At 31.8% G+C, this 14768-nt stretch overlaps 2 long non-coding RNA genes across 3 annotated transcripts; both read left to right on the top strand.

Annotated features, from left to right (window-relative positions):
- The first annotated feature begins 7218 nt into the window (after positions 1–7218).
- LOC147500528 (uncharacterized) lies at positions 7219–9657 on the top strand. 2 transcript variants are annotated; one of them, XR_015196409.1, is made up of 3 exons: positions 7219–7501; positions 9142–9270; positions 9400–9657. It is a non-coding gene; the product is annotated as an uncharacterized LOC147500528 (long non-coding RNA). The 2 variants fall into 2 exon arrangements; XR_015196410.1 differs by having other exon boundaries at positions 7220–7497.
- A 90-nt stretch (positions 9658–9747) lies between these two features.
- LOC147500527 (uncharacterized) lies at positions 9748–13390 on the top strand. The gene is made up of 5 exons (XR_015196408.1): positions 9748–10123; positions 10202–10306; positions 10699–11997; positions 12271–12917; positions 13008–13390. It is a non-coding gene; the product is annotated as an uncharacterized LOC147500527 (long non-coding RNA).
- The last annotated feature ends 1378 nt before the right edge of the window (positions 13391–14768 follow it).

Genomic DNA, 14768 nt, shown 5'->3' with positions numbered 1-14768 from the left:
GTTCAGTGCAGTTGCATCCGGTTTTCGATTTCCCGTTAATTAATTTTTAATATTAGTTCCACTCATTTGCATCATGTTTCTAATTTATAATTAATTTTTCTTCGAGGTTAGTTCAATGCATTTGCATCAAGTTTCCGATTTCCCGTTAATTTAATCTTTGAGGGTTAGCTCAATGCATTTGGATCCAGTTTCCGATTTTCTGACAATTATTTTTTTTATGTTAGTTTGATGTATTTGTATCAAAGTTTTGATTTTCCGTTAATTATTCTTTGAGGTTAGTTTAATGCAGTTGTATCCATATTCCAATTTTCTATATATTACTTTTTAAGATTAGTTTAATACTTGCATTTGCATCCAGTTTCCGATTTTATGTTAAATATTATTTGAGGTTATAGTTTGATGCATTTCCATCCAGTTTTCGGTTCCCCATTAATTATTTTTTTTACGTTAGTTTCATTCATTATTATATATTTTTTTTAAATATTTGTCATTATTGTTTTGCCGTTATTTTTTTTTAAATTTTCTATTATATATTTTGTGATATTATTTTTTGTATAATTGTTTTTAAGTATGTTTTGAGGCTGTGTTAAGGATATATTCGAAATAATTAAGTCGGTGCTTTATTAAAATTGTATGATTTGTAATAGGGAATTAGTTTCTACAAATCACATATTTTTATCAAATTTTTTTATATGATCAAATATATAAGAATTGGAACACTAAAAATGTTTGATTCGTAACATTTTATAAATCACCAATTTTTTAACAATTTTGTTTATCTGATCAAATATATAAGAAGTGAAAATACACTCCAACTCTCCAAATATAAGAATTAGAAATACAGTAAAACTCTCCAAAGAGATTCTATGTACGTGAGATTGTAGGGTATTAGAAAATATTATCTTTCATATTAGAGTTTCACATAATAGAGAAAAAAAACTAACTCTCATATTAGAGTGCCACATAGGAGAGAGAAAATATTCTATTAGAGGTCTCTGCTTTAGTATATAGACTAGATTTTGGACCCGGGCATACGCCCGGGATCTATTAAATATTTTGTGTGCTGAAAAGGTTTTACAAAATGTCTCACACAAAATTTCGAATCATAATATATTTTTATTGAAAATAAACCAAAATATGTTAATGACCAGCGATTATGGTACATAAGTACTTGGAAACTAAGGGATCAAATTGAGATAGTCTCTTCACTTTGTGGTTTAGGATATTAATCCGTAATTTTCAAATATAATTATCTTAAACTCGATCTAGTTTGTATAATAGTTTTCTTAGATTTATGGTGATTTAGCCACAAATTTTCGAATCAGAATATATTTTTATTGAAAATAAACCGAAATACATTAATGAGCAGCGATTATGGTGCATAAGTACTTGGAAACTAAGAGATCAAATTGAGATAGTCTATTCACTTTGTGGTTCAGGATATTAATTCGTAATTTTCAAATAGAATTATCTTAAACTCGATCTAGCTTGTATAATAATTTTCTTAGATTTATAGTGATTTAGCGGTAAATTTTCGAATCAAAATATATTTTTATTGAAAATAAACCGAAATACGTTAATGAGCAGCGATTATGGTACATAAGTACTTGGAAACTAAGGGATCAAATTGAGATAGCCTCTTCACTTTGTGGTTTAAAATATTAATCCGTAATTTTCAAATGAAATTATCTTAAACTCAATCTAGCTTGTATAATAGTTTTATTAGATTTATGGTGATTTAGCGGTAAATCATCACCGTTCAGCTTACGTACTAATGTGTACAAATCACTAAAACAGATTGTTTGTTTCCATATCATCAAAGAATATACTACTCCTATTTGAAAAGATTTATCACATGAACATGTCTTATGAACGGGTGTCATTATATTAAATTATTCTAAAAAATATTAGCAATTATGCATAGCTATGAAAAAATAAAAATTATATTAATTACTCATTTAAATTTCTTGCACCACTCTTTATAAAAAGGAAGCACCAAACCTTAATAAAACTCATCGACTTCTTTTTATTGTTAGGTTTAATAATAGAAGTTTGATTAAAATTTTGTGAGAATGTCCAATGTGACGAAGATAATATTGAAGTTGTTTGAATAGCAAGACATTCTCAATCACAATAAAAGAATTATAATAAACACTATTTAAAATGCAAAACTATATTTCTCAAGACATTTATTCTCCCTACATATAATACAAATATGTTTTAGGGTTATTAGTTCAATGCATTTGCATCAAGTTTCTGATTTTTCATTAATTATATATTCTTTGAGGTTAGTTTAATGTAGTACGTTGCATCCAGTTTTAATTTCTCATTAATTATTTTTTAAAGTTAGTTCAATGCAGTTGCATCAAGTTTCTGATTTCATGTTAATTATTATTTAAGGTTAGTTCAGTGCAATTGTATCAACTTTATGATTTCCCGTTAGTTATTCATTAAGGTTAATTCAATATAGTTGTATCCAGTTTTCGATGTTTCATTAATTAGTCTTTGAGATTAGTTCATTGTATTTGCATCCAGATTCCAATCTCCCATTAATTACTCTTTGAGGTTAGTTCAATACATCTGTATCAAGTTTCTGATTTCCCATTAATTATTTTTCTAGGTTAGTTCGATATTTTACAATTTCTATACAATTTGCATACATGTAAGAGTCTGTTTTTATAAACTCACTTTCGTTTTGGGTTCCTAATTACTCGTAATTACTCATGTGAGAAAGGCTAAAAAATAGACATTTATGCTTTGAGGTCAGTGCGATGCAGTTACATCCGACCTATGATTTCTAGTTAACTATTTTTTTTAGGTTATTTCAATGCATTTGCATCCTATTTTCGATTTCATGTTAGTTAATCTCTGATTTTAGTTTAATGCAGTTGCATCCAGTTTTTGGTTTTTCGTTAATTTTTCTTTGAGGTTAGTTCAATGCATTTGCATCAAGTTTCCGATTTTCCGTTAATTATTTTTTGAGGTTAGTTCAATGCAATTACATCAAATTTATAATTTTCCGTTCGTTACTTATTCATTTAGGTTAGTTCAGTGCAGTTTCATCCATTTTTCAATGTTTCGTTAATTAGTCTTTGAGATTACTTCATTGCATTTGGATCCAGTTTCTAATTTCCCGTTAATAACTCTTTAATGTTAGTTCAATACACATCTGCATATAGTTTATGATTATTTATGCTTTGAGGTTAGTTCGATACAATTATATCCGGTTTCTGATTTCCTGTCAATTATTCTTTGAGGTTATTTCAATGCATTTGCATTTAGTTTCCGATTTCCCACCAATTATTCTATGAGGTTAGTTCAATGCAGTTGCATTCGGTTTTTTATTTTTTGTTTATTGTTTTTTGAGTTAAGTTCAATGCATTTGCATCCAGTTTCTAGTTTCCCATTAATTATTATTTGAAGTTTGTTTGATGTATTTGCATACCGTTTCCGATTTTCCGTTAAATATTTTTCAAAGATTTGCATCCAATTTCTAATTTCCCGTTAGTTATTATTTGTCGTTAGTTTAATGCAATTTGCATAAAGTTTCCGATTTCCCGTTAATTACTCTTTGAGCACAGTTATATATTTGAATTCAGTTTCTGATTTCCTTATAATTATCCAATGTGGTGTGTAATACCAATTTCTACTGATCCATCTATAGTGTCCTTACAAACATGACATAATAAGTAAATTATGCTTCATTTACTATGTGGGATCATCGAAGATTATCCAGTTCCCGATTTCCAGTTAATTATTATTTAAATTATGCATGACTCGCTATGTGGAATCTTCAAAGATTATCTACGAACGGGTGTTGTTATATTAATTATTCTAAAAAATATTTGTAAATATGCAGAGCTATTATATATTAATATTATATTGATCACTCAACCAAATTTCTTATAACGTGAAAACCTCACTCTCTATTAAAAAAAATAGAACTCACCTTTGATAAAACCCTTCAACTTAATTTTGTTGTTTAAAAGAAGTTTGATTGAAGTTTTGTGAGATTGTCTAATAAGGCGAAGTTCATATATATTGAAGCTACTTGAATACGGAAAGAGATAAGATAAACACCATTTTAAATGCAAAACTATATTTATCGAGACATTCCACAACATATAACCCAACTATGTTTTGAGGTTAGTTCAATGCATTTGCATCCAGTTACTGATTTTCCTTTATTTATATTTTGAGGTTAGTTCAATGCAGTTGCATCCAATTTACAATTCCCGTTATTTATTTTTTGAAATCAGTTCAATACAATTGCATCCAGTTTCTGATTTCTTGTTAATTATTTTTTTTTTGTTAGTTCAATACATTTGCATCCAATTTCCAATTTCTTGTTAATTGTTCTTCGAGGTCAGTTCAATGCATTTGCATCCAATTTTTTATTTCCTGTTAATTATTATGTGAGATTAGTTTAATGCATTTGCATCCAGTTTCCGATTTCCGATTTCTCATTTCTCATTTATTATTTGATAAAGTTGCATTTGCATATAGTTTCCGATTTCCGTTAATTATTGTTTGAGGTTAGTTCAATGAATTTGCAACCAGTTTCCGATTTCCTGTTAATTATTTTTTGAGGTTTTGCATCCAGTTTATTTTTTGAGATTAGTTTAGTGCAGTTGCATTTGGTTTCCGATTTCTCGTTAATTATTTTTTAAGATTAGTTCCACGCATTTGCATTATGTTTCCAATTTATAATTAATTTTTCTTTGAGGTTAGTTCAATGTATTTGCATTTAGTTTTCGATTTTCCGTTAATTTAATCTTTGAGGGTTAGCTCAATGCATTTGCATCCAGTTTCCAATTTTATGACAATTATTTTTTAATGTTAGTTTAATGTATTTGCATCCAAGTTTTGATTTTCCGTTAATTATTATTCGAGGTTAATTTAATGTAGTTGTATCCATATTCCGATTTTATATTAATTACTTTTTAAGATTAGTTTAATGCTTGCATTTTCATCCAATTTCCGATTTTCCGTTAAATATTATTTGAGGTTAGTTCAATACGTTTGCATCCAGTTTTCGATTCTCCATCAATTGTTTTTTGACATTAGTTTTATTCAGTATTATACATATTTTAAAATATTTGTCATTATTGCTTTGCTTTTTTTTTTTTTTCATTTTCTATTATATATTTTGTGATGTTATTTTTTGTATAATTATTCCGTGTTAAGGATATATTTGAAATAAGTCGGTGCTTTATCATAAACACTAAAATTGTATGATTTGTAATAGAGAATTAGTTTCTATAAATCACCTATTTTTTAGTAATTTTTATTTATTTGATCAATATATAAGAATTGGAAATACACTCAAACTCTCCAAATATAAGAATTAGAAATACACTCAAACTCTCTAATGAGATTCCATGTACATAAGATTGTAGGCTATTAGAAAATATTATCTTTTATATTAGAGTGCCACATAGGATAGAGAAAATGCTAACTCTCATATTAGAGTGCCACATATGAGAGAGAAAATCCTCCTTTAAAAGTCTCTGCTTTAGTATATAGACGAGGTTTTTTACCCCGGCCATATGGCTGGGATCTTTTAGATAGTTTTTGTCATAATTGTTTTATAAATTTTGCAAACTTACTTCATGGATCTTTAATTTGTTGTTTAGGCAAAACCATCAATTAAGAAATAATCAATTTGTTTATGTTGCACACCACTTTTGCAATATTGTCGTAATGGGAATTCTATGTGCTAAGAATGTTTTTAATGGGAATGAATATATGGAGTATAAACATCTTATTATTTAGACACTTACGTGAATACCTCGCTCAAAAGATGAACTTTCATAAAGAGTTAAGGGGTTATGAACTTTCACAAAATATGAACTTATGTACAGATGATGATCATACCACAATTCCATAATAATAGGGCTCGAGTGCTAGCTTGATCTTGTTAACTGCTCCTTGGAGGTCATTGAAGCTAAATAACAGGCATGCAAAACTATTGTCATAACGTTTGTGGTATACGACATTCCTTAAGAGGTGTTGTATATATATGAGATTCTTCGTCATGTTTATGCATTATATCCTACGCTTAAGAGCAAGATTTACACCCTTTTGCTAAACTATATAATCTATATGGATTTTGCAGTGCAAGAGTTTCCAAGCTGGAATAGATCGCCCACCTAAGAGAAATTAAGAAAATCTTGCTTGGGTGGTAATTTCCTCAATTTGCTGAATTTAAGGAGTCACTACCTTGTAAATCAAACAATTGCTTAGCTCAGGGAGCATATGATAGAAAGATAAATAACTAACGCAAAACATATTTCAGGTAACATAGTTTAAACTGAACCAATCAATTTCAATCTGGGATAAGTACTATAGTGATCAATTTGATCAGTAGTATAACTTGTGAATGGCATGATCATGTCTAGATGCCTCAATTCTTAGCTTGTTTGTGAATATATTGTAGTATACGTTTGTAAAACTGTAACCATTGTAGCATTCTCGATCTATAACCACCCGGTCTTTGAGTACTTACTTATCTATATTAGAAAGAGGCTTCATAAATGATGTCAATACTGCACCTACACATCACGTGCTCACAATTGTTATTGTATTATCTCTGAGAGTTTTTGAGGTTGACCTAATACTTTTAGCTATCGTTGAGTTTTGAGGCTATACCATTATTTTTAGGAATGCGTACGTCCTTAAGGTTCTTAGCTTTCGAGTGGGAGAGGAGACACAATTTTTGGACACGAACTCTCTTCTAAGAAAAAATATAATTAAATTTATGATATATATGAAACCGATATATATCTCTACTACTAGTATAGCCTATAATGATTGTGGCCTCTTAAATTCATCCGGGACTTTTTCTGATGCATAATACCCTTGATGAATAATAAAATCAGATGCCTACCTATTTATTAATGAGGACTACTTTGTCTTTTTATGTGTTTATAAATTTTCAATACCAATATTGTCCTTAAATAAAACAATTGCTTAACACCTTTAAATAGGGCCAATCAGTCTTTTCATGTGGGAGTATATTAGAAAACCAAATCCACGCCATTCTCAATTGTACGCATTACTATAAATGTCATTTATTAATTATTAGTAATAATTAGGTTATTTAATAAGAGGTTCATTTAATCAGAGAATATGAACAGATTCATTTCCCTTCTCTCCTGTCTCTTCTCCCTTCTCTCCCATCTCTTCTATTTCTCATAATTGTTTTTGCTCATAATGAAACTACTACAACAAAAAAAAATTCCAAATCTTCAAAACAATCCCAATTCTCGGAGGAAAACTGTTCAGTCTGTATTTTCTGCAAAACCCCACTTCTCCTTCTCGACTAATATAACTCAGGTTTGCCAAGGCAAAAAAGTGAAGTTTTAAGTGCTGAGAAAAGTGATCGCGAGGCAATACAAGTAAGCCTCTTTTGACAGATACAGTACGTGTCCAGCAAGTGGAGCTGACAGATCAGGAAGTTCTTATATGTTCATTACATTGATTTGTACATTTCGTGTAGGTAACCTTTCTTAGTCCTCTTCCAATAGAAACTGGTAATTTTGTTATGCATGTATCCTGAATAATTCGGATAGGAAATGGTGTTGGTATTGTTTCCAATTGAAATGAAATATATTCATGATGGATACTTCTCTTTTTTCTTGTGAGCAAAGACATATAGTACCATCCCAAACTTTGATTTACCAAACAAACGGTCCTGGCACTCAATAGACGACTAAAATGACTAAAAATGCAATATCAAGTTTTCATGTTTTTGGCAGTATTAAAAATGTCCATTTATTAAATCTTTTTGTTTGTAATGTTGGTTTGTGACAAACCTTTCTTTCAGAGTGTTGGGTCTCAAGATAATATTGTGAGCTTATGTGCTGACACTGTTAACTTGTGGGATTTGTGTGACAGAGATTGGGCTTACTCAGAAATTTAGAGTTCTAATTTAAGTTTTCTGATGCCCTTTTCCTCTGAAAATAAGAAAATAGTTGTGTAGACTTGAAAACATTTTGATTTCATAATATCCATTTTATTTAGTGTAATCTAAAAGACAGTTTGATAATCTTCTAGATTAAATTATAGCCAAACACGAGATCAAGTTGTTATCAAGTTAGTAAAGTGTGAGAAGGTTGTGAAGAGGTCGGATGAAACATTAAGTGATGAGAGTACGAGACATTGTGGTGGATAGAGTACTCCAGAATAGTAACCACAACCCTAGAGGATGGCAGACTACTAACCACAATGTATCTTAACTGGGTTCTTAAGTGCCCTTTTCCAAGAGCAGAATAGAAGATCTATTTGGATTCATGTTTGAAACCATACTTCCGAAGTGCAAATTACAAATTTAAGGTTAGTAAAGAAAGTAAGTTACTTAAACTAGTATCATAAAAAATTGATGTGTTATAAAAAATCAATTGTGTCCAGTTAGGGAGGGAGATAGGGAGTCATTTAAAGGAGTCAGAATTAAGTTATGGATGCAACAAGATATGATGTGGTCATTGGCAATAGTTCAACATTTTATTAGTTTTCAGCCAACTTCAGCATTGTGATCTTCACTTTTATCATCGAGAGTAAAATGACATGAGTTTTGTCATTTTTATATTTGTATTGCTGAGTAAATAAGGTTTGTGTTACTTGTGGCCCTACGGGAACTCAATATAAAAACGTGTTTGTCAGTTAAAGAAAAAAAAATAACGCAGAAGGTTTGTGTGTTAATAAGGATTTGTGCATTGTAGCTTAAAGTTTTCTTTCCTGTAATAACTGTTGTTTATGTATTGTGCAGTATGTGCAACCTGCTCACCAGTGCATGTTGGGGCATCTAAGGTCTAGAGCTTTGGAGCATTTTAAGAAAGGACTAGAAAATTCATTTAACAAAGGAGAACCATGCATTTGCTGCATCAGTTCGTGTGTCTACCCAGTATTGTATGTTTGAATTTGATAAAAGAGCTGCAGGTGGGCTTAACTCAAATCTACAGTTATCCAATTTGGTAACTTATAATGCTCATTCTTGGGCTATAGACAGTTGACAAACTTCTTTACAACCATGAGTTGTGATGTCCAACTAAAAAAGTTTCCTTTGAAGTATTAAATTATGTTTGTTGTGTTGCCGATATACATGCTTAATACTCAGCTCATGTGTGTTTTGATTTTCAGATGCTGCCATATAACAGGCCAACTTGGATCCTACAAAAGTCAGAGAAAAACTTCGACGTGATATAGAAGCACATGCAGCATCTGTCCGTAGTGAGAAATTAATTGTCAGAGTTGAAAGCCAAATATTAGGTGTTGTACCTAAGATTTTATTTTTGTAATTGCTCCAATTAAAGCTTGTTGAACCCGTAGAAATAACGTCCTTGATACACTTGCTACTTTGAACTGAAAATTCATTAATGATGCTTTTATGATTTGTAGAAACAACTCAGTGAAGCACTCATTGAACCCGTGGATTCCCTATTACATGTTTCTGGTCGAGACACTTTGGCATCAATTAGAAGATTACTTTGATGTGAAACTGAGTCTGCTGTTGCAAAGTTCTCAACTTCCCTCTCTGGTTTTGAGTTGGACCAAGCGACTTATAATGGAATGGTTCTGGATCTACGGTAATTCGTGAGAAGTCTTGTGGAGAAAAAAGCAAAAGAAGAAGCTGGGAGGTGCTGATCCGAATGTAGGATAGGTACCTATTTTCATATTATAAACTTTGTATCTTCTTCATTTTTCCTTTATTTTTTTTTAACCATATTTTTTTACGTTTAGGTTTTCAACAGTGTTCAGTCTTGAGAATGATTAAATGCCAAGGGTTTGGATTGGGAAGGAAGACATTAGGAAAATAACAAAAGATGCACGTGTTGCAGTATTACTATTCTGAATACTATTTTATACCTTTAGGCACAGGATTTTGAGTTTCATAATCATATGCATGTGGTTTTGTTGTAACGGTCGCCAAATTATTATTAATGTGTTGCATTCTTTGAAGATTTTGTTTCTAATGGCTGCATTACGCTTGGAAGACAAATCAGATAAGATTGAGAATGTAATATTTTCTTCTCTAATGGATGGAACTGTTTCTGTTCCTAGGTCTCAACAGAGCAATGTAGGAATCTCTACAGATCCGCTTGCCTCAAACACATGGGAAGAGGTATGATATTCTTTCCTTCTATGTTTTTGTCTTTAGGTCATAGTTCCTGAGTATTGTGTTAAAGAAAAGTTTTCTTAGGTCTCCCCAAAGGATGTGCTGATTACGCCAGTTCAATGCAAGTCTTTGTGGAGGCAGTTCAAGACTGAAACTGAATATACAATGACTCAAGCTATTTCCTCACAAGTATGTTACTTCTTTCGTACAATAGTTTTGTTGTTTGGTTGTATTGAAGCCATATCATATCATCAGAGGTGTAATAACGTTAGGGAGAGGGGACATCGCATGTGCTGTTAATATTTCTCGAGTTCTATTGCTATTTGTTTCTGACGGGTTACTCGCTTCAGTCTATTTTGCCTGTAGCACATGGAGTCTTGATTGTTTTTATGGCAATAGTCAAATTGGATATCAGACAAACCAATTGATTAGAGCAAATCAATATTTCTCTCTATTTTGTTTTCTATAAGGTCCAATTCCTAACTCACCAGTGAACTTTCAAAGATCAAATAGGTATGATAAATAGCCATACCTATTTGTTGCTGACTAGCTAGATTCGATTTATTACATTGTCTGTGTAGATCACATAAGAAGAGGTCTATGAATCAACCTTTCCTATACCCAAATGCCAGAAAGCACAAAATAAGTTAAAAATCTCAGGTCAACTTTTATACTTAGATTTAGAGTTGTCAAGTCTTTCTTCTGAAGTTGTTTTCTATATCAGGTCCTGATATTCTCTCAGTGGACCAATATTTTGGATTTAATTGAGTGCTATTTTGGTGAGAAAAGGCTAGAGGTCTGTAGAATTGACGGTAGCGTGAACCTGAATGAAAGAAAAAGACAAGTATGTATTGCTAATTAAATTACTCTCTTAGCGGTAAATTAGTTAATTAGGGTATAATAATGCAAATCATGGTTAAGTTGTGTTACTGGTAAAAGATTATGACATTGTGCACCCCACTGTATCAGTAAGTCTCGATAGTTGTTTCAAAATCCAAGTAAAGTCTGCAGTGGCTACTTGAAAGTGATATGTGCAAGTTACATGTTGGGTTCCTAACTTCCTACCAATAAATTATTTTTGGAGCTTCTAATAGTCAGAAAGTATATTCCCTCAGATGGAAATCAATTGCCTTTTGTGCTTTAAAACTTAATTGGTGGTTATCTTGGTAATGAGGTGAGACTTTTGACTTTAAGCTTCTCAATACAGTTTATATTTTAAACTGTTTATACGAGTTTTTGGTTGTTTAATTATTGTTTGGCATATAAAAAGGAATTATTGTTGTAGCTCGCCATGTCATTCATTTTTTAAGTTTGTATCATCCATGCAATCGAAGCTTTCATTAATGGCGTTGGAAATAACCAAATGGAAAGCAAAGGTGCAAAGATGCAAAGTTTTTCTTTGAATTGAGTTCTCATATACTCATAAATCTATTGGGGTCATGGAAGCATTCAAGAAACACACACATGCTACAATGAGTGTGCATCGTTTATGATTGAAAAGGTCTTCACAGGCACTGGGGCAGTAGTACTTGCCACACATAACCTTGAGTCTGGTAAAATTCAAAGACCTTCATGGATTTTGTATCCTTTTGTATTTCGTTAGATTTTTGTGTATGCTGATATATATGGATTATGTAGGGAAAGTTGCAGCAGCCAAGGCACAAGGTTTGGGTATAGGAAAGGGGAACCTGAAGCTTCAATTTGATGAGCTTAAGGGAATGGCAAATGAGTTATTGTTTGGTTTGAGAAATGCAGGGTTCCAAGTGAGCAAGTACTTCCCTTATGACCCAGTAGAGATGGTAATGCCCATACTTTCTTTGAAGGGCTAAAGAAAACAGAGGACTGTTATCTGCCTCAACCTTGGATAGGTAGCTCATGAGGTATGTTCTATGTAGGCAATACCATGATATGCGTCAGTTCACATGTACAGATGTACTATGTTTTGGAAATTTCAAATAAATAAATAAGTGTACTATGTCGAAAAGTTACCTAGCCCCACCATGTTTGCTACATAAAATTTCAGTTAAAAACATCATGTCCGCTCTAATATTTTTTATAATGAATCTAGACATAGTAGTAAACACAATGATGTTATTTGTGCATTTGATTCCTAACTGAACTAATTTGAGGTTATTTATGTGGTTTGCATGAAGAAATTATTGAGGAGACTTAAAGTTGCAGTTTGGTGAGGTGATCTCGACACGATCATGGGTCAGGACCTCAGGTTGCCAATGCAACAAGTCAGCGGTCAGCCATGGCCAGATTTTTATTTTATTTTATTATTTTATATTTTTTTTTTATGTTCATAGGACTTTAGGTTGTATGTAAATATGCAAAATTATTCCTTAATTCACAACTAAATATTTTAGCCTCATAGTGCACCTTAAGAGCATCAAGTTTATTTGCTTTTTTAAGGCCTTAACTCCTAACCTGTTTATTATTTTCATGTTGTTAAGAACAATTCAAAAATTAATATTTTTTTCTAGCCTTTTGCCCCCTTTTGTATTGTTAAAAAAGCTCATTTGTAGTAAGAGGCGGCAATTGGGAGGTTTCTTTGCTGAACTGTTCCTCGGTAGTTTCATTCAATCTTAGCTCGGTAATCTTCAATTTTGATGGATGTTGCATCTACACATTTGTTAACCTCTAGCTAACCAATAAAAAAATAATGTTCAGGACTAATTTGAGGCCTTTTGTTGGTGTTTCAGTACAAGGTTTTCTCTACCCTATTAAGCACTGGGATTCTGGATGCAAGATCAATAGCCCCCCGCCCTGCCCCTATGATTTAGGTGCTCATACTAAGGTATTCTTTTCCATCTGGCTTATGGTCAAGTTCTCAATTGCCTTCAAAATGTCTAAGTCAACAATGCCTAATCACTCACGTAATTATCAGGTAGAGTGAGCAGTGGCCTTCAGTCATATAGTTTATGGTTTGCTTCGAGGTCGTATATGAAAAGGCAAGTAAGTCATTTATAATATAAAGTAGGGTTGCAAAGATGGTCCTCGCAGAATAAACTCTGTTACAAGTGCTGCCAAAGAAGATACGCGTTATGTTGATCTAGAAGACATACGTTGCTTCTGTTCCAGTTTGCACATTTTGCATGTGAACTTCTAAGTTGTGAGAAAATCAATGTAAATGTATGAAGGTTGTCCTGTATTATGTATCGCTGTGAAGGAAACAATGAATCGATAAATAACTTAATCAATATATGATTTATGGAATTCTTGGAAAAAGAGTTATTTGGAAACAAAAGGTCCGTGTGTTTTCAAGTCAAATTTTTTTCATCTCCCAAGTTGTCACATGATGAACGAAAATAGTAAAGGTGGTCAAAAACTATAAAACCACACATGAGCTACAAGATCAATTTGTTTTCTTCGTTTTCTATCAGCACATAGTGAGGACGACAAAAGCTTTTATTTTCATTTTCTTATGGTTGGTTTGTACCTTGTGCTGCTGAGTGTTGACTTATTGGTGTCAATAAATTTGAATATATCTTGGTAGGCAACCATTCAAAAGGATTGGATCAGTGTATCTGACACCTTCACAGGTTCACAGTTTGGTTAAGTGTGATAATTTTGCACTAATCAAACTTTTTACATTTAGTCAATCGTTAACAGTTTGCTTAACTAAATATTATGTCACCTTTTATTTATAATTGAATGTGTTTTAAGCTTTCGAGACAAAGCTTCAGGAATACATAAAATAAAGAGGAGTCTTGAAATTATATTGTGTTCGCCACTATTCTACAATCCCATTTATTCAATTTTCTCTTCACTAATTTTCAAATGGATATTAGTTTCTATTATTTATATATGAGGTCTCTTTACATATTGACGTTGTTTTGTTATCTAAGATCATTTGCACACAATACTGCTACACGCTACAATATCATGAATAACAACATCAAACAGCGTTCAAGAGTTGGTTTCAAATCAATGGCATATTGTAAGTAAAAGATGTTGGTGCCTATGAGAATAGGTAGGTGTTGTAGAATGGATAGCCTATTATTTGTGATGATTAGACAACTGGTTCCTTAGTATTCCATACGTCTCAATTTTTCATACGCTTAGTATTTAATTAAGTTGTTCATCAATGTAAAGAAGTGTTTCGGTCCTCTAACGCCTATCAAGTTTATGCATGTGTTTGTACAAAAAAATTGAGCACTTCATTTCAAATTTCCTGTTTGCTATGATATTTCATTTATCCTTGCAACTGATAACGACAGTTTACATACGTTCACCCTTTTTCTATGTTCATGGTGATGAGTGTTGGCTATAAATTCAAGCCATTATACGTGTTATGTTTTGTTTTCCCCTATTCTTCCTGTTATCTATCTACTCTATAGGGATTTGATAGTCATAATTCATGTGATGACCGTGCTGGCAGGTATTGCCTCTTCTTCTTATTGTTTTCTAATTGTCTTGAACTGTCTGGTACGGACAACTTATTTATTCACCATTTTTCAATCCTTTTTGAATTGTGTTTGATTGTGTTTAGTTTCTAATTTCAGTCACCAATTAGTTTGTATATAGACAATCCACTGTTAGATTGCACATCCTCATTTTAGAGGATGGATAAAAACAGTCTAGCTTAGAAGCATATGTTAGTATAGAATTATGGAGAAATGACCTATTTCCATACTCAAATATGTTA

Source organism: Coptis chinensis, chromosome 5 (genome assembly GCF_015680905.1).
Source record: "Coptis chinensis isolate HL-2020 chromosome 5, ASM1568090v1, whole genome shotgun sequence".
NCBI classification, from domain to species: domain Eukaryota; kingdom Viridiplantae; phylum Streptophyta; class Magnoliopsida; order Ranunculales; family Ranunculaceae; genus Coptis; species Coptis chinensis.
The sequence above is the reverse complement of the archived record's forward strand: the minus strand, read 5'-3'. Positions and strand labels throughout refer to the sequence as shown.